Source organism: Stenella coeruleoalba (genome assembly GCF_951394435.1).
Source record: "Stenella coeruleoalba genome assembly, chromosome: 10".
Lineage (NCBI taxonomy): Eukaryota > Metazoa > Chordata > Mammalia > Artiodactyla > Delphinidae > Stenella > Stenella coeruleoalba.
This window is the reverse complement of record NC_137156.1, coordinates 80,325,714-80,350,933: the sequence shown is the minus strand read 5'-3', so window position 1 is coordinate 80,350,933 and position 25,220 is coordinate 80,325,714. Positions and strand designations below refer to the sequence as shown.

Genomic DNA, 25,220 nt, shown 5'->3' with positions numbered 1-25,220 from the left:
TGCGGAGCACAGGCTCCGGACGCGCAGGCTCAGCAGCCATGGCTCACGGGCCCAGCCGCTCCACAGCATGTGGGATCTTCCCGGAGCGGGGCACGAACCCGTGTCCCCTGCCTCGGCAGGCGGACTCTCAACCACTGCACCACCAGGGAAGCCCTGGATTGATAAGTTTTTAAGGGAGAAGTTGAAACATCCATCAAGCATACCTCTTCCTCTTAGTGAACCTCTTCAGCCATTTGACGGTTATTCTACTCTGGGCATATTTATCTTAGGTTTGTCACAAGAGGACAAAGAGGGAGGCTTTGAACTGTCATCTGCAAGCTGAATTATCTGATATCATTTATACATTTTAAGGAATCTGGGGGCAGAACTTGTTTGTTTAGATCTGATTTATGCTATGTAATTCCCATGTGGATATGAATATGGTAATCTTGAAGGATAATTTATATTTTCTGTTGCTTTTTCCTAGTGACTGGTTTTTGCTAAGGAATGCATATAAATTACAAATTAGAAGGAACAATGTCTCTAGAATTCTGAACTTATACTGATGACTGAAATAGTCTAGCATTGTCATAAACAACAGAAAGATCTGAAAATGTTTCTAGATGAGGTGGAAAGCTATTGTCTCAGATCTGCTCAGCAACGTGAATCCCAAAAGGAAGAATACATTAGTAGGAAAATTAAAGGTTGGCTTAATTTTGGAACAATTACATCCAAAATGGGAGGGTGTTTTCAGACCTTGGTCAGAATCTACTGAATCTCTGAAAGTTTTGGAGATTAAATCCAGGTATTTTAGGGTCCCAGCATGCATGCATGAATGCGTGACAGCCCTCCCATCTCCCATTCAAGGCAGACATCACTAATGGAACAGGAGAGACTTGGCTGTTAAACTCTAAGTATGATAGCCAGTCTCCAAAATGTCTCTCAATGATCCTAGCCTCCCTTGTGTATCCATGCCCTTGTGTCATTCCGTCCCATATTGCATACGGCTGATCTATTTGAACCATAGAATAGAGCGGAAGTGACAGTGTGGGACTTCTGAGGCTAAGTCATAAAAGATGTTGTGGCTACTCCCTTGCTCTCTTTTGGATAATTTCCTGGGAGGGCAGCCATCTGCCATGTTGTGAGGACCCTCAAGCAACACTGTGGCGAAGTCCATGTGGTGAGGCCTCCTGCTAATAGGCAGTAGCAACTTGCTAGTGATCTGAGTGAACCACCTTGGAAGTGGACCCTCCAGCTCCAGTCATGCCTTCACTTGACTGCAACCTCATGAGAGACCCTGCGCCAGAACCACAGAGCTGAGCTTTCCCTAATTTCCTGATCTGTGGAAACTACAAGAGGTAATAGGTGTTTATTGTCTCAAGCTGCTGAATTTGGGGACAATTTGTTACGCAGCAGTAGATAACTAATGCATAATGTTTGAATGGTGATCCTAGGAAGCTGAAATGAGGGAGTGAGGAAAATGTGTCAGGGGAGAGAGAATAAAGGGTACCTTAATGTGGACAATTGGGCTCAGTCCCATTGGCATATCACTGAGGATGATTTACCATGTACCTCAGAATTGTGTTACCAAGGGATAGGGAACTTGTGTATTTTTCCACTGACTTCCATTTCTCATTGGATAAAGGTTGTCTCTGGGGGCATGAAATCTTCAGTACTTTCAGGTTGCCTTGCTTTTGGGTTCCCAAAGAGTCAGAGAAAATCCTCAGAGAAGCAGAATGCTGCAGGTGGTTGAAATGGGATGCTGTCAGCATGTAACAGAAATGTCCACTGAGGCCACAGGTGAACTCAGGGGTGGATGGAACGGATGAGGAAATAGAATGGGACTTCAGTAATATCGGCCACATGGCTTCATCGTCTTTTCCATTGCCACAGTTGGATCGGCCACTCCCAGTCAATTACTGTTGGGATTTGAGGTGAAGTCACTTGTTTTCTCTAGTCTGGAATATACTCCCCACTCTTTGTTCTGTCTCCTCCACTCAACACTTCTTTCCACCTGGTAAGTTCTTACTTAACTCTCAAGGGTCAAAGGTTACCTACCCAGTGACCCTTCCCTAATACCCCCTTTGCCTGGCTAAGTTAAACCTCCCTTTCTTTGTTGGTTCCCTGCTTTCAATAGGCACATGGATTGTAATCATTTCTTTATGTGTTTATCTCCCTGACTTACCTGCCGGTGAACTTTGGCTCATCTTTATACTTCCAGCGTATGACATATATTAGACCCTCAAAAAATGCAAGCTAAATGAGCAAGGCTTAGAGGATTTGAGGTCAAGGTACAAATCTCCTAAGTGTTCTACAGTGTTCTCCCAGACTGTATTCTCCCTACGGCGGTACTCACAGACGTGCGTTTTACTATGGATAAAAGAAACATATTGACATGCTTTTGGATTACTTGGATTGCTCTTTATAGAAGAAGTAATCCAAGTAAGAATAAAGATTCTGCCAGACTGGGTATGGAAAAACGTAATTTTAAAGCCTCAGGCCCTCCAAAACCTGAATTTACATACCACATGTGTTTTTCAAACTGTTGTCTTCTACTGACTTGGTAGAGAAACTTTTTTAGTCAAAAAAATGGACTCTCCATAGCAAAGTCATGGAATGGCTATGTTGCCATGTGACGTGTGGCATGAGGTTTGGTTCTTATTATCAGAGTTTGAAGGATACTGTTTATAGGTGGGGGGAAGGGGAAAGTGACCAGCACTCTTTCAAAGCTGGCATTGTTTCTACAGGTCCCTGGGGAATGTTACCATCCCCAAACACTAACAGATGTCATTCTCCTGTCCTGGACTGACCTGAGGCTCTTACCCATGGTTCACTGTGCGGAGATTTAGCCCATGTGCATTTCGTCGTCTTTCCCTTCAGGGCAGGACAAGCAAAGAGAAGAGACGTGTTTCATTTTGGCTCATTTTGTTTTGCTTTTGTCCCATCAGAGCCACTCCATGGCTTTGTTTAGAGCCTCTAATACTTGCTGGACCTGGAGAATCCCTTGTTGGATGCCAAGAGTTAAATGTATTCAGTGCATTTTCCAGGGGGCTTGATGAAAGGTGCTAACAGATGTTGATTTCAGCTTTGTCATTCAAGTGCTTCTCAAAAACCACCTGATGTCTCTGGGTTAGAGCTTTTCTTTCAGCCTTTTCTCATTACATTTTAGCTGTGTTTTGTGAATAAACCTTTGAAGAAATTTGAGAGCTATTTTGGAAACCCAAGGAGTAGAAAAGCTGAAATGTCTAAGCTCTGAAATATGCATTTGGCCTTATTCTCAATGCCTGTAGTCGAGGGAAGGCAAAGGCAGATGCTAAGTATTTTTCTGTGCTCTGAAAAGATAATATTCCTTTAAAAAATTAACCATTAATTCTAATTATGTATACTATATATTATATACTCTATATACATTAATTCTGTTACAATTATATATACACACAGTCAACTTTTTCCACTGTGGTCTTTGTAAAAATCCTTTAAATTTTGTGCTAAAAAGTTCATATGTTTAGAACTTTTAAATGCTTTTATTTATCCTAAAGGTGAATATAATAAATCTGCATTCAGATACTCTTTTTTTTCTATAGGTACCTGTAGTAGAGACAAGGAATAAATGCCAGTATTAGGCTCAGGGTTTGCATTTTCAGAAGTAGTTTGGGACCCTTCTGACTGCAAGTAAAATGTAGAAATCTTTTAATTCAGCTGATTTCACTTCAGTTCTAGTAGAGGCCTGATTTAGTTAGGATTGTAAGCAGTGTTTGACTGTTTACATGAGTGAATAGAGAAGTAGCATCAAGTATGTCTCTGAGGTGCCCTTTCACATAAATAGTCCCACTTTCAGCAAGTCAGATATGACCTGGTGTAGGTTAATCACCCCAGTCTTGAAGATGGAAGCATTTTCTGGTGGACTCCCAAGAGGCCAGAGGAAGCGAGAGATGAGAGTGGGCTGCCTGCTGCCTTCCTAGTCTTCTCTTCATTAAGCTGGATTTTAATGCTTTTTTTTTCTAATAAAGCTATTAGAAAAATGAAAAAAAAAAAAAAAAAAAGAAATGACCTGGTATAGACATGCAATGTCAAGGTTATGTCTTGATTTGTTGGCCAAGCACTCCTGCCCCTCTTCTAGAGAACAGCAGGCCAAGTTTCCATTGAGGAACCACTGATCTCAAATTCCTAGTCTTCCCCTGCCCACTAACCCCCAGATGGGGATGATTCTACTTTAATGGCTCAAGACTCAGTCTGGACCAATCAAAAGATCACACTTGCCCTGATAGCAGTGATTGGTTCAGGCAGATCAAAGCCTTTCTGAAGACTTTTGCGGGAACTGTAGTGCAAGAGTTGCCCTTGTCTTCAGGGTCTAAGATGTCAAGCAATTTAAACTCAGAGTTGTCTGTGGCCATGTTGGTGAAGAGAATCTGCCTTCAATAAGAAGCAATTCAGAGGTAAGCTGAGCCAGGAGATGGTGAGAAAGAATCCTTTTGAGATCCAGCCATGCCAGGAACAGCTGACCTTAGCCTTCCCTTTTAAGTGAGCCAGTAAAATGCCCTTTTGTTGTTGTTGTTTTTCTATGAGTTGGAATGCAAACTAATATACAGCACTCCCCGGGAGCTCCTTTGCAGGGTGCAGTGGGACTTCTGCAGACTGGATGGGGTCCTGGGAGGTGAGGCGGCGGCGGGGAGGTCATAAGGAGAGGCTCTGCTCTGGCTGCACTCCTCTTCTTCCATATGAACACCGTAATTTCTGGCAATTCGTTTTTAAATCCATTTTTGGGGTGAAGAAAGCCAGAGTGAATGCAGAACATGAGCCTGGGTTCTTGCCCCTGCTCTGCACTAACCCATAACCTTGTATCAGTACTTTCCTGTGCTAAAAGCTTTGACTTCCCCTCTGTGGACTGCAGTTTCTTCCATAGTAAACCTAGGTCAGTAAATTTTTTTTTTTTTTTTTTTTTGCGGTACGCAGGCCTCTCACTGCTGTGGCCTCTCCCGTTGCGGAGCACAGGCTCCGAACACTCAGGCTCAGCGGCCATGGCTCATGGGCCCAGCCGCTCCACGGCATATGGGATATTCCCGGACCAGGGCACGAACCCGTGTCCCCTGCATCGGCAGGCGGCCTCTCAGCCACTGCACCACCAGGGAAGCCCTAGGTCAGTAAATTTCAAACTGTTCTGTGGAGCCCCTGGGGGAAGAACTAAACTTAGGAAATAAAGGAGATCAAGCCATCATGGTTTGGGTTTCCTACCACATTTCCCATCCTGTTCAACCTGCAAGTAATCTTTTACTTATTTTATGTTGAAAATTTCATTTGAAGAAGAAAAAATAAAAAGCCTTTTTCTTAAAAATGTTTGAAAACCACTTAGCGTGTCTCTAAGTTTCCTTCCAGCTTGTTTCTCTGACATCTTCAAGATAGTAATCTCTGAGGACTTCACGCTGAAGGGCCTAGAGCCTGGTCTGCCTCTATCTGAGCACTATCTCTTGACTGATGCGCTGAGCCAGAGATACTGTGTTTACCTCTTTCCTGTTTCTAATTTGTGAGTTTGCTTTCTTGGTGATGTTAACAATGTATAGATCACTGACCTCCTCTCCAAAAAGGGCTCTTTGATGAAGGGTTTAGTGTATTTGTTTCTTTTTAAAATGAGTTGTTTAAAAACTCTTGTTAAAATTGCATAACTAGTACTTGCTCATTTTAGAGATTTTTAAAAATCTAAAAGTTCAGGGGGAAAATATCTTCCATAGTCCCACTACCCAAAGAGAAAGTCTTTTGGGTCTGAAAGTCTCCCTGATAGCTTTCCAGTGTAGTTGGGATCAAATCCCCTCTTCCAAGACCGCCCCCTTCCCTACTGTGTCACCCAGGCCTAGACTGAGCTGAGTCCTCCACTACACCTGGTGGCTCCTAGCATTGTATGACTTTCCCGACTTCCTTCTGTTCTTTGAAAGGGCTCATTTGCTTTCACCTCCAAATATTTGTACCTGCTGTTACCCACCTTCTTCACCTGCTGGCTTCTCCTTGCATTGTGGATCCCTGCTGAGATGGCCCTATCCTTGGGAAAGCTGCTTTCCCCCAAGGGGGCTTTGCTAGGCATACACTTCTGGAACATCCTCTACTTTCCTGAGCACAGCCACAAGTTAATACTGTCACTTGTAGGGCTTCCCTGGTGGCGCAGTGGTTGAGAGGCCGCCTGCTGATGCAGGGGACACGGGTTCGTGCCCCGGTCCGGGAAGATCCCACATGCCGTGGAGCGGCTGGGCCCGTGAGCCATGGCCGCTGAGGCTGCGTGTCCGGAGCCTGTGCTCCGCAATGGGAGAAGCCACAGCAGTGAGAGGCCCGCGTACCGCAAAAAATAAATAAATAAGTAATACTGTCACTTGTTTATCTCCTGGTTGCTCCGTGACAACAGACACTAATTAAATCTTTTTTCACCATTAGACATACCTCCCCCACCCCCCACCGTGCTTAGCCCTCATCTGAAAGTTGTGACTCAATATAGCTTGGCAGAATGAATCAATGCTATTCAGTAACTGAATTTTTATTAAGACAGTTTTTTTTTTCAAATAGCTTAGTTTCACAGTCAAATTGAGAGGAAGGTACAGAGATAGCCAGTTTACACACTTAGCCACAGGCTTTGCCTCCCCTATTAACCAACATCCCCACCAGAGCGTATATTTGTCGCAGCTGATGGGCCTCCGCTGACACACTGTAATCACCCAAGCCCATGGTTTACATTACAGTTGACTTTTGGTGTTGGGGAAACGTATAATGGCATGGAGCCATCATTGTGGTGTCACGGAGAGAATTTTCACTGCCCTAGAAACTTTTGTGCGCTGTCTCTTCATCCCCCAGCCCTACACGTCCCAACAACCACTCATCTTTTTTCTGTCCCCATAGTTTTGCCTTTTCCAGAATGCGATACAGTTAGAATCACACACGACATAGCTTTCCAGATTGTAGTCTTTCTGTTAGTACTACGCGTTTTAAGGCTTCTCCATGTCTCTTCATAGCTCATTTCTTTATAGCACTGAGTGATATCGTATTGTCTGGATATGTCACACTTTATCCTGTTAGGTATCAAGGGCCACATTGGTTGCTTCCAAGTTTTGACATTTATGAACAAATTGAATATTTGTGTGCAGGTTTTCATGAGAACGTAAGTTTTCAACTCCTTTGAATAAATACCAAGGAGCACAATTGATAGATTGTATGCTAAGGGTGTGTTTAGTTTTGTAAGAAACCACCACAGTGTCTTCCAAAGTGGCTGTAGTATTTTTCTTTTTCATCAGCAGTAACTGAGAGTTCTTGTTGCTTCACATCCTCACCAGCACTTAGTGATATTGGTGTTTTGGATTTTGACCATTTTAATCAATGTGTAGTTGTTGTTTTAATTTGCATTCCCCTGATGACGTACGATGTGGAGCATCCTTTCGTATGCTCATTTGCCATCTTGCCATCTTCATATCTTCTTTGGTGAGGTGTTTAATAGGGTCTTCGGCCATTTTTTAATTGGGTTGTTTGTTTTCCTGTTGTTGAGTTTTTGGAGTTCTTTGTATATTTTGGGTAGTACTACTTTATCAAATGTGTCTTAGAAATATTTTCTCCCTTTCTGTGGCTTGTTTTCTTATTCTCTTGGCATTGTCTTTTGCAGAGCAATAGTTTTTAATTTTTGTGAAGTCCAGCTTATCAAGTATTTCTTTTATGCATTATGCCATTGATGGTGTATCTAAGAAGTCATATCTAAGTTCATCACCTTACCCAAGGTCATCTGCATTTTCCTTTATGTTGTCTTCAAGGAGTTTTATAGTTTTGCATTTTACATTTAGGTTTGTGACCTATTTTGACATAATATTTGTAAAGGGTATAAGATCAGTGTCTAGATTTATTGCTTTGCATGTGGCTGTCCAGTTGTTCCAGCACCATTTGTTGAAAAGACTGTCTTTGCCCCATTGTATTTTCTGTTCTCCTTTGTCAGAAATCACTTGACTGTATTTAAGGAAGTCTATTTCTGGGCTCTCTATTCTGTTCCATTGATCTGTTTATTTCTTCTTTGACAGTACCAAACTGTTTTTGATTACAGTAGTTTTATAGTAAGCCTTGAAATCAGGTGGTGTTAGTTCTCCAACTTTGTTCTTCTCCTTCAATATGGCATTAGCCAGTCTGTGTCTTTTGCCTCTCCGTATAAACTTTAGAATTCATCTGTTGACATCCATAAAATAACTTGCTGGGATTTTAACAGGGGTTGCATTGAATCTGCAGATCAGTGGGAAGAACTGACGTCTTGACAGTACTGAGTCTTCCTATCCATGAACATGGAATATCTCTTTGTTTATGTAGTTCTTTGTGAATTTTTTGATATATTTCTTTGGTCTTAACCCCTCCACCTCAAAATTATCTTTTAAATATAATTTATGCCAACAGTTGAAGCTTCTGTCTTTCTCTGGGTGTTCTGTTAAACATTGATACACTAAGTGAGAGCCATCTTTCCTTGTTTTAATTGCTGTCTCTTCTGTGCTGAGACGTTACTTTTATTTACGTGCCCTGCCTCTGCTCTGTGCCAGGTACTGTGCTCAGTGCTTGTCCATATATTAGCTCTGAAGTGTTCTAGAGCCATGCAGAGTAGGGAGGCTTTATTACTCTTATTCTCTAGATTAGAAATTGGAGGCTTATAGAAGTTAAGTAACTTGCCCAAGGACACCATAATCTTAAGTGTCTAAGGTGAGGTCTGAACTGGGATTCAGGTGGATCTGAATTCAAGGTATTGCTTTACTCCTGTGATTGCTCCCTGGCCTGTGAACTCAGGTTAGTCTGTAAAAAAAGTTTTTGTTGGCTCTAACAAAATAAAGGATTTGGAAAAAGGTAAAAATTTTCTATCAATTAGCTTATCTAGAGGGTGAGGTTACATACACAGTACAAATGTAATCATAGGTAAAAAGTCCAACCTGTTTTAATATGGAAAATCTATTGTTGGTGGTGCTACGTTGGAAGAGGTGAGTTAGCCCATCTGAGAATGAGGTGTCTTCCTGAAGGATGGCAAGTAAGTATTTCTTCTCACTTCTGTGAACTGAAATTAAAGAATTCTATTTTAAAGACCAAACCCTTCTTGTCCTCAAGGGAATGGCAACCAAATTTTTCCTTGCTGAATTTAGGTTCTGCTTTAAATGGGGCAGTGAAGGTTTCCAGGTGGGCCAAACAAAGAAAATAGGATTTGGGGGGTGGTGTGACGTTAAGTGTTAATCTATGGGAAGAAAAGCACAGAGAAAGGAGCCTAAAGCCCGTGACTCTGGGAGGAAGGGATTTGGTGGCATCTCGGATCTGTTAAGGAAGTGCTTGGTGAAAGGGCCCTGGAGAAAAAGCAGTGGGTAACAATGTATATTAACACACTGCTCACTCCCACAAAATCAGTAACTTCACATGGCCTCTGGCAAGAGCTCTGGCTGATTAACAGGCCAGTCTTGACACAAAGGTACTCTTAGTAGTGACTACCCAGCAGGAGCAACACTTGGCCAAGTGACAAGGCTTCCATCTCGGGTCCCATGTGCATACCTTCTCACAGTTCTCCCAGAGCTACTGTAGATTCAAAGGGACCCCTTGAAGTGGGATGGAAGCAAACGCCCTCCTGGGTGTGGAATGAGACTGAGCATGAAGCAGATGTCTCTCTTATGCCCAGTTGGATGAAAGACCTTGCCCTGGGCAGTTTGGGATTGTGAGACTGGAGTCAGAATATAAGCTGCACACTCCAGACATCCTTTCATCCTGTGCAGCAAATGGCATCATCATTAAACCATTAGAGAGCTCCTGCTGTGTGTTCTGATGAGATCATGTTTAAGCTGAATCTTCTACAACTTAAGGAAGCTCTAAGGCTTCCCCATGATTTTGTAGTGTTAGTGCTTCTGCTTTTCTCTGTCTGCTTCCTGAATTCACTCCACCTTCCAGATTTTGCCTTATGTTTGATCTTAACAGGAAGTTCTGACTCTTCTTTTCCATAAAAAGTTGGTCACTCCCAGTATTTTGTGAAGCATTGGTAATTTCCCTGAGAAGTTGGGTTGTAGCCCAGGGCATGGTTACACCGGTCGTCCAAGGCTGGCTACCTGTTACCTTCAGGTACTACACATGACCCTCCCCACAATGGCAGCCATCTGGGAAATTAAGCTTTAGTTCCCCATTTACCCACTATTTTACCTTGGAGTTTTATATCATAGTGTCTGGAACAGTGCCCGGAGCTTCATCCACATTTATTGAATGAATTAATGAATTTGTACATATATGCATGAGTAAATAAGCATTAAAAAGCCATTCTCCTATGAATGCCAAAGTGAAATTGAGACGCTTACAACATTATAAAATGTGAGTTATTGTCTCTTATCTGAAGAGTACACTAAATACACCAGTGAGAAGTAATGTTAGGAACTGCCTCTTATGCCCTGAAGGTGGCAAATATCTCATCTAACTGGCCCAGGCCAGTTCTTTTCTTTGCTATGCTACGTACAGAAGGAGCTTTCCTAGGCAGCCTTTGAAACAGTGACAAGCTCATTTCTCACTACCGTGGTAAAACAAAACAAAACAAAGCAAAAAAACCTCCTTCACTCTTCTATCTAAAACCTATGCAATCTTAGTATCTAGCCTGGCCTCACATTTTAAAAATGAGTATATGGGTAATAATATAGTATTACTAGTTCCACAGTTAGAACTCACATCCTTTAATTTCACCTCTTGGTTCAGAATTCTTTCCTGTATAACTTCTTTCCTCTAATTCAGGGCCCACATGCTCAAATGCTTTATGAGGTCCTAATAGGAAATGTAAAGGAGAGAAGTTGTGATGTATAAGACAATAGGGAATGGTGAGGAGTATGGCAATCTAGGTCATATGCTTCATTTAAAGGACAAGCCTACATTTTAACTCTTGCCAGTATTGCATGAGGGAGCATTGAGAAACCTGCTTCTCATAGAAAAATCTAAAACCTGAATGTTTATGTAAAAATTTTCAACCTTTACATTTTGACAGAACATTTTTTAAAAACTTAAAAATATATGGGCTGAGCAGAACATGTATTCAAGACTTGCCCACAAGTTCTCACTGGTGACTTCTGCTCTGTACCTTCCAGTGAACTTGACCACAGAGCTAGGATAGAGAGTTATAAGTGTTGTCTCAGGTCATTTGATACTGATGTATGCTTCTCTGTACCAATATCTGAAGACAACTTCCTGTTTAAAAGTATTTTCGTGTGAATTTAAAGTTCTCTAATACTAACTCTCACTTTCTTTGCCTTTGGTTGTGTTTTATGAAGAGGGAGATAAAAGGATGCAGTTACATTTCTGTCTCTCAAGAAGTAGTAGAGTTAGTAGTCAAGAGCAGAGTCTCTCGAAGCTTTCTGCTTGGATATGTGACCGTGGGCAAGTTACTTAATCTTCCCATGCCTTGGCTTCTTTATGTGTCAAATGGAGATGAAAATAGTACCTACTTCGTAGGGTTGTTGCAAGTATTAACTGAGTTATATGTAAATTGCTTAGAACAGTGCCAAGGCACCTAGTAAGCACACAGTAATTTTAGCTGTTTTTAGGATTATCTTGTTAGTATTGCTGGTGAGTTGTGCTTATCCTTGGATTTACTACCCACTAATTTTGTCCTTCATGTGGATCACAGCTGAACAAAAGGTGGGTGTATGCACTGTCCTTTACAACATGTAGGCAGATTAGGGTTAAGAGTAGCAAAACATAATCTCCAGGTCCTCTCATTTGGCTATCCTTTCAGGGGGATCAGGAAGTCGTTGGGCTGTGTAGACATTGGCAAAAGAGAAGGAATACACCTGGGGTTCAAGACCCTCCAGAAGTGGCTTCTGAGGTTCTGAGAAAGGGGCCCAGGCTGATTTAAAATGGAGACCTCTTTTAAGCTAGTCTCTTACCTATTGTTTATGTTATCACCAATGCATCATTAAAAGTAACAGCCTCTGTTGCTCTGATGGGTTATTGGGCTACTTCATGTTCTCAGAATTTCTACTAAGGCGTTTTAATAAATTTGCATTCATTTTCAGATGCCACTGTCTTTTATTAACCTTAACCTTCATAATAGAATTTATTTATTCTCTTGGTTATTATCTTGCAATGTGCATGCGCCATCTTTTAAAAAATTAATCAGGAAATCTAAACAAGAAGGGATATATGTATACGCATAAATGATTCACTTTGCTGTACAGCAGAAACTAATGCAACATTGTAAAGCAACTATACTCAAAAATTTAAAAAAAGAAAAAAAATTAATCAAATATTTATTTATTTATTTTTTGCGGTACGCGGGCCTCTCACTGTTGCGGCCTCTCCCGTTGCGGAGCACAGGCTCCGGACGTGCAGGCTCAGCGGCCATGGCTCACGAGCCCAGCCGCTCTGCGGCATGTGGGATCCTCCCAGACCGGGGCACTAACCCGTGTCCCCTGCATCGGCAGGTGGACTCCTAACCACTGCACCACCAGGGAAGCCCTCAAATATTTATTATTATTTTTCTACTTTTATTGAGAAATAATCGATGTACATCACTTGTGTAAGTTTAAGGCATATAGCGTGATGATTTGATTTTACATATATTTTGAAATGATGACCACAACATGGATGGATGGACGGTTAGCTAACATCCATCTTCTCATAGAGATATAGTTAAAAAAAAAATAGGAAAGAAAAATCTCTCTTTGTGATGAGGTTTCTTAGGATCTACTCTCTTAACAACGTTCGTATATACCATACAGCAGTGTTAGCTGTAGTTATCACGTTGTACTTGGCATCCCTGGTATGTATTTATCTTATAACTTAAAGACTGTACTTTTGACCACCTTAAAGCATGTGTTTTCTAACTGGTTGAACAAGCTAGAATCTCTTGCTCAGGTAGAGGAATAAGCTCATTTTATGTAGAGAGAGGGTGTCCAGAAAGAAATCATGTGACAGATTGCTGGTGTTTCTTAACAGTGCAAACAGCAGGAGTGTGATAGGACCAGTTTACAATCTGACCTCATAAACATCCTAGAGCTGCACTCCGTGTCTCTCGACCAATAGCCTGCCTTTCACTTGAGGCCACCTTGCCATGTGCAGAAACCCTCCCAGGAAAGGAGATGAGCGCATCTCTCCAGGTGGCAGACAGGTGTCATAGGAAAGGAATGTGGAGACTCCAGTGGGTTGTTGCCATGAGGTGGAGATCACTGCAGTTTCTCTTCGAGCTGTCAGAGGGGCCATGGTGAATCCGTATGTAGAGGACTCTTCCTCCTTAAGAAAGGCTCTTCCTTAAGAAAGGCTCTTTCTTTAGGTGTTCTTTCTCTGACCTCTTCCTTTGTGTGGATCATCATGTCTTTCATTAATCTTTTTTTTCCTCTTCAGGGAGAGGACTATAGGACAGTGGTGTCAGGAAGATATTTCATGGGCCTGCTCTGCACACCCTCCCACCTCGCACACTGACATTTGTGAGATAGAATGAAGATAACCCAGGGTCCACAAAAGTTGATGGGATGCCTGAAGGGATGTGATCATTTCCTGGGTCAAGGCAAGTCTCGACAGGGTGACTGTGGCAGGTAACCCGTGGCTGGTCCCCTCTGTCTGTCCTAGGAACTCATTGGATGGTGGTGGGATGAGGCATGGCCAGACAATAAGAGGCCACTAGGCTTGCCTGAATACCCCACTGGGGTTACTTCCAGTGAATGTCTATACCTTCTTAGACCTCTTGGTCAGGCCTTTCCCTGGATGAAAAGGACTCAGAGGGACCTAGTCTCAGTTTTATCCACACCTCTTCTCAACAGCACCAAGACCCTATTGCCCATTTATGCTTGGAATTAAGTGATTTCTTTAGAGTTTTAGGCTTTCATCCAAGAGTTCAATTGTCCTTTTCAGTGTCATCTCTGATTAGTAGGAAACTGAACTTTATTTCTCTATTTTGATTTGCTTCTTGTTGAACTGTGATTTCTCCATCTTGATTGAAACAGGAATGATTTGCTTATTATACTCTTGCTCTGTCTAGAAATTCTATCAGGATTGGAGACGTCATGGGCTGTCTTTTGAACTGTTCGTTGCATGTCTTCTTGATAGGCCAGTTACAGTGAACAAAGCATTTTAGGTGACATCTAACCGGAGGTTTGTAAACTATATTGTCACTCTGATTTCTGTTCTATCAGTTAGTATTGTGTTTTCTTTGCTTTGGCTACAATCCCCCATGTGGCTTTTAATCCATCCCAGGTGCTGAACTTTAAAAATGTATTTGTGTGGTCAGCATGTTACACCAGAATAGCCTCTCTTAATCTGGAGTGAGTTTGGGGTTCGGTTTACACGTGTTTGTACCAATTCTTGTTTCTAAAATTCAAAGCCCTTTTCATTTCTATGGTTACTGCTGAGGAAGCTATTCATATCCTGGTATTTATGTGATTAATACACACCCCATTTCATGACTTCTAGCATCTCCAACTGTAGATGAAAAATCCTCGGTAGCAGTGCATTCTATTTCAAGTTGTGATAAGAACTGACTTTCATGTTTACTGATGATAAAAGGATTTTTTTAAACGTCCATTTACTGATGCAGCATTGGAAATCCTGTATAAGTTGAAAGGAAAATATCACACCCTTGACATACTGGCCTCTGTCTCTGCAAAGTCTGTACCTTATGCCTTAGAGGGTGGTGACTTCGATGTCCAACAGATAAGGACTTCCCTGGCGGTCCAGTGGTTAAGACTGCTTCCACTGCAGGGGGTGCGGGTTCGATCCCTGGTCGGGGAACTAAGATCCTGCATGCTGTGCGGTGCAGCCAAAAGGGAAAAAATAAAAAAGAGGGAATATCCAACAGGTCTTTCCGCAATAATAGAAATGTTCTACTCTTTACTATCCAATATGGTAGCCACAAACCACATGTGGCCGTTGAGCATTGGAAATGTGGCTAGCGTGCCTGAGAAAATAAAGTTTTCTTTTCATTTTATCAATTTAAATTTGAATAGTCACATGTGTCTAATAGCTTCCTTATTGGGTAAGTGGTAACATATGTGAACTGAAGGTTGATCACTGAGACTTCTAAATTTGTGAATTATTCTCCTGCTTTTTCTTTCCTTGTGTTTAAATCTGCCTTGAAAAATTACTAATATTGGTGGTGATAATATTTTTGAGTTCTTATTCTGTGCTACGTGTTGTCTGTACTTTGTGTTTTCACATGCATTTCCTCATTTAACCTTTACCTCAAACTACAAAGGCGCTCTTACTATTACCTCTATTGTTGCTTAAAGAGAGACCAAGAGAAGAGAAGTAACTTGCCCACGGTCACACAGGAAACTGGGGTTGTAGCCTGAGGTCACATGATCCCAGGAGGGTGCTTTTCTCTCTTTCTTCCAGACACTAAACTGTTTATGCTTTTCCCTTGTTTATGGATTGTCTAAATGAGCGTGGTATTAATTTCCTAGGGCTGTTATAAAAACACACCACAAACTGGGTGGTTCAGAATGACAGATATTTATTTTCTCACAGTTCTAGAGGCCAGTGCCCACAGTGCCATGCTCCTTCGGAAACCTGCAGGGGAGAATCCCTCCCTGTCTCCTCCTGGCATCTAGTGGTTTGCTTGCGATCTTTGGCATCCTTGTCTTGTAAATAAGTGACTGTAACCCTCCTCATCACATGGCGGGCTCCCTTTGTGTCTCCGTTCACACGGCTTCCTTCTTATGAGGACAACAGTCATACTGGATTAGGGGCCCACCCTACCCCAGTGCGACCTCACCTTAACTAATTATGTGTGCAATGACACTATTTCCAAAGAAGATCACTTTCTGGGGTCCTAGGGGTTAGGACCTCAACATATCTTTTTTGGGTGGACACAATTCAACCCATAACAAGAAGCTGTTTTATTCTGTTAGCATGGGGACTTTTCTGTATTCCTAGATAATTTTAGACTGAGATTTTTCTGGAAGCAGAGTGTCATAATGGGAAGAGCACTACCCTGGGAATCAGGAGAGCTGGGTTTGAATCCTGCGAATGCTTCAGTCCCTCGGTTCCTTGGCTTTCGATCTGTAAAATGGGCGTAGCACGAACAGTGGTCTGGCGTTCCATTTCTCTGCTCTTACTCTGGCAGAGCGTGCTAAGCGAAGGAAGCACAGAGGCCATGGAAAGCTCAAAGCCATTCCGTTCCCCGACAGAGCCTGCCAGTTAATGGTGATGGCCCTTGGTCCCATGCCGCTCATCCCCATGCAGATGTCAGGATAGAGCCTTTCTCACAGGTTCAGATAAAGGCAGGGGAGAGTGGTGGCAGAAGATGGCGTGACTTTGCACTCACATTGGTTTTCAGGACTCCTGAGGACAACTTGGTATTATACAGTGGGTGGTCCTGGTGGTCCCAGTGGAAAAGAAGGAAGCAGTGGGGGTGGGGGCACCCCCACGTGCCGTGATGCTGTGGAGAGAAGGCTGAGCAGCAGGATGCCTGCTCGGAATCTAGCTCTGTGGTCTCCAGCTGTGTGACCACTGGGGACAGGCTTCCTCTCTGTATCCCAATTGATTCCCCTCTGTGATTGCAGAGTTCCATTCCATGTTCACTGAGCCTCCCTCTTCTCCTCGGTTTACTGATTGATGCAGTGTTAAGGCAAAGACCAGTGAGGTCTTTAAATAAAGTTTGTTTGTTTAGCCCGCAGTCATTTCCGACTTTCACAGCCTTGGATATTTCTTTGGAAGCATGGAAGAAAAGTTTGACCTTTGCTCATGCTGCATTCAGCAGCTTAACATGGGTACCTCCTCTGAAGGTAAGGAAAGTGTGTAGTGTGCGTGCTGCTCACCCTCTGCATAGAGGCTGAATCCTTAAATTCTCTGTGCTGTTCATGCCTGAAAAATCTAGTGGTAATTTTTTTTTAACATCTTTATTGGAGTATAATTGCTTTACAATGGTGTGTTAGTTGCTGCTGTATAAAAAAGTGAATCAGCTATATGTATACATATATCTCCACATCCCCTCCCACTTGAGCCTCCGCCCTCCCTCCCTATCCCACCCTTCTAGGTTTTCACAAAGCACCGAGCTGATCTCCCTGTTCTATGTGGCTGCTTCCCACTAGCTATCTATTTTACATTTGGTGGTGTATATAAGTCCATGCCACTCTCTCACTTCGTCCCAGCTTACCTTTCCCCCTCCCCATGTCCTCAAGTCCATTCTCTACGTCTGTGTCTTTATTCCTTTCCTTTCCCTAGGTTCTTCAGAACCAATTTTTTTTATTGTTTTAGATTCCATATATATGTGTTAGCATACGGTATTTGTTTTTCTCCTTCTGACTTACTTCACTCTCTTTGAGAGACTCTTAAGTCCATCCACCTCACTACAAATAACTCAATTTCGTTTCCTTTTATGGCTGAGTAATATTCCATTATATATATGTACCACATCTTCTTTATCCATTCATCTGTTAGTGGATGCTTAGGTTGATTCCATGTCCTGGCTATTGTAAATACAGCTGCAGTGAACATTGTGGTACATGACTCTTTTTGAATTATGGTTTTCTCAGGGTATATGCCCAGTACTGGGATTGCTGGGTCGTATGGCAGTTCTATTTTTAGTTTTTTAAGGAACCTCCATACTGTTCTCCATAGTGGCTGTATCAATTTACATTCCCACCAACATTGCAAGAGGGTTCCCTTTTCTCCACACCCTCCGCAGCATTTATTGTTTCTAGATTTTTTGATGATGGCCATTCTGACAGATGTGAGGTGAGAACTCATTGTACTTTTGATTTGCATTTCTCTATTGATTAATGATGTTGAGCATTCTTTCATGTGTTTGTTGGCTATCTGTTTACCTTTGGAGAAATGTCTGTTTAGGTCTTCTGCCCATTTTTGGATTGCGTTGTTTGTTTTTTTGTTATTGAGCTGCATGAGCTGCTTATAAATTTTGGAGATTAATCCTTTGTCAGTTGCTTCATTTGCAAATATTTTCTCCCATTCTGAGGATTGTCTTTTCTTCTTGTTTAAGGTTTCTTTGCTGTGCAAAAGCTTTTAAGTTTCATTAGGTCCCATTTGTTTATTTTTGTTTTTATTTCCATTTCTGTAGGAGGTGGGTCAAAAAGGATCTTGCTGTGATTTATGTCATGAAGTATTCTGCCTATGTTTTCCTCTAAGAGTTTTATAATGTCTGGCCTTACATTTAGGTCTTCAATCCATTTTGAGTTTATTTTTGTGTATGGTGTTAGGGAGTGTTCTAATTTCATACTTTTACATGTAGCTGTCCAGTTTTCCCAGCACCACTTATTGAAGAGGCTGTCTTTTCTCCATTGTATATTTTTGCCTCCTGTATCAAAAATAAGGTAACCATAGGTGCGTGGGTTTAGCTCTGGGCTTTCTATCCCGTTCCTCTGATCTATATTTCTCTTTTTGTGCCAGTACCATACTCTCTTGATGACTGTAGCTTTGTAGTATAGTCTGAAGTCCGGGAGCCTGATTCCTCCAGCTCCGTTTTTCTTTCTCAAGATTTCTTTGGCTATTCGGGGTCTTTTGTGTTTCCATACAAAGTGTGAAATTTTTTGTTCTAGTTCTGCGAAAAGTGCCATTGGTAGTTTGATAGGGATTGCATAGAATCTGTAGGTTGCTTTGGGTAGTATAGTCATTTTCACAGTGTTGATTCTTCCAATCCAAGAACATGGTATATCTCTCCGTGTGTCTGTATCATCCTTAATTTTCATCAGTGTCTTGTACTTTTCTGCATACAGGTCTTTTGTCTCCTTAGGTAGGTTTATTCCTAGGTATTTTATTCTTCTTGTTGCAATGGTAAATGGGAGTGTTTCCTTAATATCTCTTTCAGATTTTTTCATCATTAGTGTATAGGAATGCAGTAGATTTCTGTGCATTAATTTTGTATCCTGCTACTTTACCAAATTCAATGATTAGCTCTAGTAGTTTTCTGGTAGCATCTTTAGAATTCCCTATGTATAGTATCATGTCATCTGCAAACAGTGACGGCTTTGCTTCTTCTTTTCTGATTGGGATTCCTTTTATTTCTTTTTCTCTGATTTCTGTGGCTAAAACTTCGAAAACTATGTTGAATAATAGTGGTGAGAGTGGGTAGCGTTGTCTTGTTCCTGATCTTTGTGGAAATGGTTTCAGTTTTTCACCATTGAGAATGATGTTGGCTGTGGGTTTGTCATATATGGCCTTTATGATGTTGAGGTAAGTTCCCTCTATGCCTACTTTCTGGAGGCTTTTTACCATAAATGGGTATTGAATTTTGTCAAAAACTTTCTCTGCATCTATTGAGAGGATCATATGATTTTTCTCCTTCAATTTGTTAATATGGTGTATCACAATGATTGATTTGAGTATATTGAAGACTCCTTGCCTTAATGGGATAAACCCCACTTGATCATGGTGTATGATTCTTTTAATGTGCTGTTGGATTCTGTTTGCTAATATATATATATATATATATGTGTGTGTGTGTGTGTGTGTGTGTGTATATATATATATATATATATATATATATATTTTGTGGTACACGGGCCTCTCACTGCTGCGGCCTCTCCCGCAGCAGTGCGGCATGTGGGATCCTCCCAGACCAGGGCACAAACCCGTGTCCCCCACATCAGCAGGCAGACTCCCAACCACTGTGCCACCAGGGAAGTCCATGTTTGCTAACATTTTGTAGAGGATTTTTGCATCTGTGTTCATCAGTGATATTGGCCTGTAGTTTTCTTTCTTTGTGTCATCTTTGTCTGGTTTTGTATCGAGGTGATGCTGGCCTCGTAGAACGAATTTGGGAGTGTTCCTTCCTCTGCTATATTTTGGAAGAGTTTGAGAAGGATAGGTGTTAGCTCTTCTCTGAATGTTTGATAGAATTCGCCTGTGAAGCCATCTGCTCCTGGGCTTTTGTTTGTTGGAAGATTTTTAATCACAGTTTCAATTTCAGTGCTTGTGACTGGTCTGTTTCTATTTTCTGTTTCTCTGGTTCAGTCTCAGAAGTTTGTACTTTTCTAAGAATTTGTCCATTTCTTCCACGTTGTCCATTTTATTGGCATAGAGTTGCTTGTAGTAATCTCTCATGATCCTTTGTATTTTTGCAGTGTCAGTTGTTACTTCTCTGTTTTCATTTCAAATTCTATTAATTCGAGTATTCTCCCTTTTTTCTTGATGAGTCTGTCTAAGGGTTTATTCATTTTGTTTATCTTCTCAAAGGACCAGCTTTTAGTTTTATTGATCTTTGCTGTTGTTTTCTTCATTTCTTTTTTTTTTTTTAACATCTTTTTTGGGGTATAATTGCTTTACAATGGTGTGTTAGTTTCTGCTTTATAACAAAGTGAATCAGTTATACATATACATATGTTCCCATATGTCTTCCCTCTTGTGTCTCCCTCCCTCCCACCCTCCCTATCCCACCCCTCCAGGCTGTCACAAAGCACTGAGCCAATATCCCTGTGCCATGCGGCTGCTTCCCACTAGCTATCTACCTTACGTTTGTTAGTGTGTATATGTCCATGACTCTCTGTCGCCCTGTCACAGCTCACCCTTACCCCTCCCCATATCCTCAAGTCCGTTCTCCAGTAGGTCTGTGTCTTTATTCCTGTCTTACTCCTAGGTTCTTCATGATATTTTTTTTTTCTTAAATTCCATATATATGTGTTAGCATACGGTATTTGTCTTTTTCTTTCTGACTTACTTCACTCTGTATGACAGACTCTAGGTCTATCCACCTCATTACAAATAGCTCAATTTCGTTTCTTTTTATGGCTGAGTAATATTCCATTGTATATATGTGCCACATCTTCTTTATCCATTCATCCGATGATGGGCACTTAGGTTGTTTCCATGTCCTGGCTATTGTAAATAGAGCTGCAGTGAACATTTTGGTACATGACTCTTTTTGAATTTTGGTTTTCATGCTCCTGGGTACGTCTGTTCCCGCCCATACAGGATGGGGTTAAAGGAGCAGCTCATTAGGGGCTCACTGGCTCACTCAGGCTGGAAGGAGGGAGGGGTACGGAATGCGGGGCAAGCCTGCAGCGGCAGAGGCTGGCGTGACATTGCACCAGCCTGAGGTGCGCCGTGTGTTCTCCCAGGGAAGTTGTCCCTGGATCACGGGACCCTGGCAGTGGCAGGCTGCACAGGCTCCCGGGATGGGAGGTGTGGAGAGTGACCTGTGCTCGCACACAGGCTTCTTGGTGGCGGCAGCAGCAGCCTTAGCATCTCATGCCCGTCTCTGGGGTCTGCACTGATAGCTGCGGCTCACACCCGTCTCTGGAGCTCGTTTAGATGGTGCTCTGAATCCCCTCTCCTCCCACACCCTGAAACAATGGTCTCTTGCCTCTCAGGTAGGTCCAGATCTTTTCCCAGACTCCCTCCCAGCTATCTGTGCTGCACTAGCCTCCTTCAGGCTGTGTTCTCGCAGCCAACCCCAGTCCTCTCCCTGGGATCTGACCTCTGAAGCCCGAGCCTCATCTCCCAGCCCCCACCTGCCCTGGCGGGTGAGCAGACAAGCCTCTCGGGCTGGTGAGTGTTGGTCAGCACTGATCCTCTGTGAGTGAATCTCTCCACTTTGCCCTCTGCACCCCTGTTCCTGTGCTCTGCTCCGTGGCTCTGAAGCTTCCCCCCTACCACCCCCTGTGTCCACCAGTGAAGGGGTTTCCTAGTGTGTGGAAACTTTTCCTCCTTCACAGCTCCCTCCCAGAGGTGCAGGTCCCGTCCCTATCCTTTTGTCTCTGTTTTTTCTTTTTCCTTTTGCCCTACCTAGGTACGTGGGGAGTTTCTTGCCTTTTGGGAAGTCTGAGGTCTTCTGCCAGTGTTCAGTAGGTGTTCTGTCGGAGTTGTTCCACCTGTAGTTGTATTTTTGATGTATTTGTGGGGAGGAAGGTGATCTCCATGTCTCACTCCTCCGCCATATTGAAGGTCTTCCAAGGAAGTTATTTTAAATTGCGAGATCAGGAAAGACTTGTATTTTAGACTCTAATGGTACGAAGGTGCCAGCCAGGCAGAAGTCTCTGAGCAGCAGCTTCCAGGCTGTGTGCTCCCTCAAAGTGAAGAAAAACAAACCTGAAGAGTATCTTTTTAAAAGTGATTCTCTCTCTCTTTTTTTTTTTTTTTTTTTTTTTTTGCGGTATGTGGGCCTCTCACTGTTGCGGCCTCTCCCGTTGCAGAGCACAGGCTCCGGACGCGCAGGCCCAGTGGCCATGGCTCACGGGCCCATCCGCTCTGCGGCATGTGGCATCTTCCCAGACCAGGACACGAACCTGTGTCCCCTGCATCGGCAGGCAGACTCTCAACCATTTTGCCACCAGGGAAGCCCGTGATTCTCTTTTAAATGGTTGTCTCTTAACTTGTCATGCAACATTTCTTCTTAAAATATGGTTTTTACTTTCAAGGATTTTGTTCCAAATGTATATTTACCTTGCTCCTTGCTTAGATCTCTTGAGGGAACATTTATTTTCAAATTATGATTATGCCAATTTTGTAAATTGTGCAATAACATTTTAAAGGAATTTAGTAAGTGTGTGTTTACTATTCAGCCCTGGATTACATTTCAGTGGGAACAACAGAAAAAAATCCCCAAATAGCCATGGCTTAAAAAAGGTTGAAGTGAATTTCTTTTTCATACTTAAGAAAGTAGAGGTAGTCCACCCAGGGACAGCATGATGGTATATGGCATCAGAGAACAAGATTTCTTCCATCCTTTTTTTCTGTCATGTGTACTTTTTTCGCCATGTACATCTCATGGTTGAAGATGGCTGCTCACTTCCAGCCATTGCATCAACGTTCTAACCAAACTGTAAACAGAAAGGAGTCGCAAATGGCTCTCCCCCTTCCCTTTAGGAAACTTCCGAAAGGTTGCACGCACACCATTTTTGCCTATATCCCATAAGCCTGTTAGTGCCACAATTATAACTAGTTATAAACGGGTCTAGGATATGGTAGATTTTATTCCAGGTTGTTTTGTGCACAGCTAAAAAACAAGTGTTCTTATATTGATAGAAGGTAGAAAGGATTTTAAGAGAACAGTTAGTGGCCTCTCCTCAAGTGCTATGCCCCAAGCCAAGTAGGGTGCTTGCTAAGTAGAGGAATGACCCAGCCCAGCCTAAAATTCCTTCCAGTACTTGGTCTTTGCTTACCTTTTGATTCTCATCTTTCAATCATCTTTTCATAAATATTCTAATCACCTATACATTGACCGTCTCTCAATTCATCCCACTGTTCTTTCTTAGCATTGAGCCTTCATCTGTGCTGTTTCTTTGGTCTAGAATGTTCTCCTCTTTTCCCACCCTCCATATTAAATTCTGACTTTTTTTCTAGATCTTTAGCTCAGATTCCATATCCGCGAGAACACTTTGCTGGTTCCATGCATGTAAGTTTCTGTAGTCACATAGTTCCATCAAACCATGTTCCTTTAGAGCATTGATCACTGTTTTCAAGTATACACCCATTCATGTCTTTATCTGATGCCTTCTCTCTTCTCACTTAGACTCTAAGTGCTCCTTGAAGGTAGAGATCATGCCTGTGTTGTTCACTGCCAAACCCACCGTGGTCATCAGGATGCTCAGCATATAATGGACAATTAATAAGTATATGTTGAACCAAGTTAATGTGTGAATAAATGCTCTGATAAAAAAATTAGTAGTTTTACTAGGGTAATACAATACAAAGAGTTTATTTAGTATGTGCATAAAATACATGCAAATGGCTAAATAATTAAAGAAAAAATTGGGAAAGAGCAACCTAATGAATCAAAGTATCCAGCTATGAAAGATTCCATTTTCCATCCCACCATGAGTTTTCTGGTTGTCATTTAGACTTTGCTTGAGAGTAAATCTAGTCTCCATATTAGTAAAAATGGTTGTTTTCTCTCAGTCGTCAGCTTTACAATGTTCCTATTCGGTATTATGTTCTAATTTTGATCTGATCATGGAAGTGAGGGATTATGGTTCTGTTCCCACCATGTGCGAGTGACTTCACTCTCTGTACATCAGATTCTCATTGAAAAATGGGGCTGATAAGAGCATCTCCCTCTTAAGCAATGCACTGGTTTGGATGGGCCATGCTGCACCAACAAATCCCCCCAAAACTCAGGTGCTCAATCCGACAAAGGTTTATTTCTTATTTACACAAAATTTGTGATGAGTCAGGTGGCTCCTCAGAGCAACTACTGTTCATTCACTGGCTCGGTGTGATCTAGGTGACCTCAATCTTGTGACATTGTCCCTTCAACGCACAGCTTCCAGGAACAGGAGAAAGAGCTGGAGGAAAGGGGATCATCATTCCGCAGCTTTTAAATGCTTCAGGTTGGAGCGGACACATGCCACCTCTGTTCACAGCCCATTTGTCAGAACTAGTCCCATCACTTCCTCTAAAGCCAGAGGACAGGGAAATGTGGGCGAGCACATGGATTTCAGTGGGCAATAAATGTATTAGCCATGGGGTAACAGTAGCGGTTAAATAATTTATGATGGTGATGATGACGACATCCCAATAGACATTTCATTAAGAGCACAAGTTTGATTTCTTGTTATCCTTCACACCCACCTCCCCACCTACAAATAGGTAGTAATTAACACCATAAATACCCTGCATGATATGGTTGCCGAATAACAGAACACAAAGGGCAAAGCAGAAGCCAGCATTCGTTGAGTGATGGCTGTGATGATGAGGCTGGGGTTCCTAAGATGGAGGAAGAAATGGCAGCTGAATGGACCGAAGTCTTCAGGGAGTTGCTGAAGGCACTTGAACTGGCTACGTAGGACAAATAGGATTTGAGTGGTAGAGAAAGTAGTCGGAATGGAGGACGTGGGGAATTCCAGAAATATGAGCAGTGTCCCCAAGGCATTAAAACGTTACCTGTAACGGAGGGGAAATTTTACGTGGCGAGGCCAGTAGAAAGAGATGAGGTGGACATGAGGATACTCTCAAGGGGAGTGTCTCAAGTATTAAGTGGCTGGTTATACAGTCGTCTTGAACTAGACAGATGCTATGGCTTTTCCATCGCTCAATTCCTAGTTTCTCCCTGGCTCTCCCTTACTGCTCCTCCCATTTCCAACACATCAGATCCCAAAGAAAGAAAGACAGTCACAGTTTTTGATCTGTTTATCTGATAGGCAGAGAACAAAGAAAGCCACTCCTCCAGAATTACTCTGTAATTTTTGTACACTTTGTAATGAAAATATGGAAAAAAGGCTTTGAAACAAAAATATCTTTGTAGTTTTTTTTTTTTTTTTTTTGACCCTTTCATCAGATCTCCCTGTTAACTCTCTAATAGGTGGCAGGGTTGGGTCAGTTCTATCTGGGCCTCTATTTCTCTCATCTGTTTAAGGAAA

General features: G+C 42.2%; 1 protein-coding gene across 7 annotated transcripts in view; it reads left to right on the top strand.

Moving 5' to 3' along the window:
• Positions 1 to 25,220, top strand: part of ADAMTS9 (ADAM metallopeptidase with thrombospondin type 1 motif 9) — an 813,664-nt gene that overhangs the window by 132,973 nt on the left and 655,471 nt on the right. For 5 of the 7 annotated variants that reach the window (XR_013830125.1, XR_013830126.1, XR_013830127.1 and 2 more), the window contains one exon: positions 13,318 to 13,480. The exons of the other annotated variants lie outside the window; for them this stretch is intronic. The gene's annotated coding sequence lies outside the window, so the exon portion shown is untranslated. The remainder of the gene's footprint in view (positions 1 to 13,317; positions 13,481 to 25,220) is intronic. 7 annotated transcript variants of the gene reach the window in all.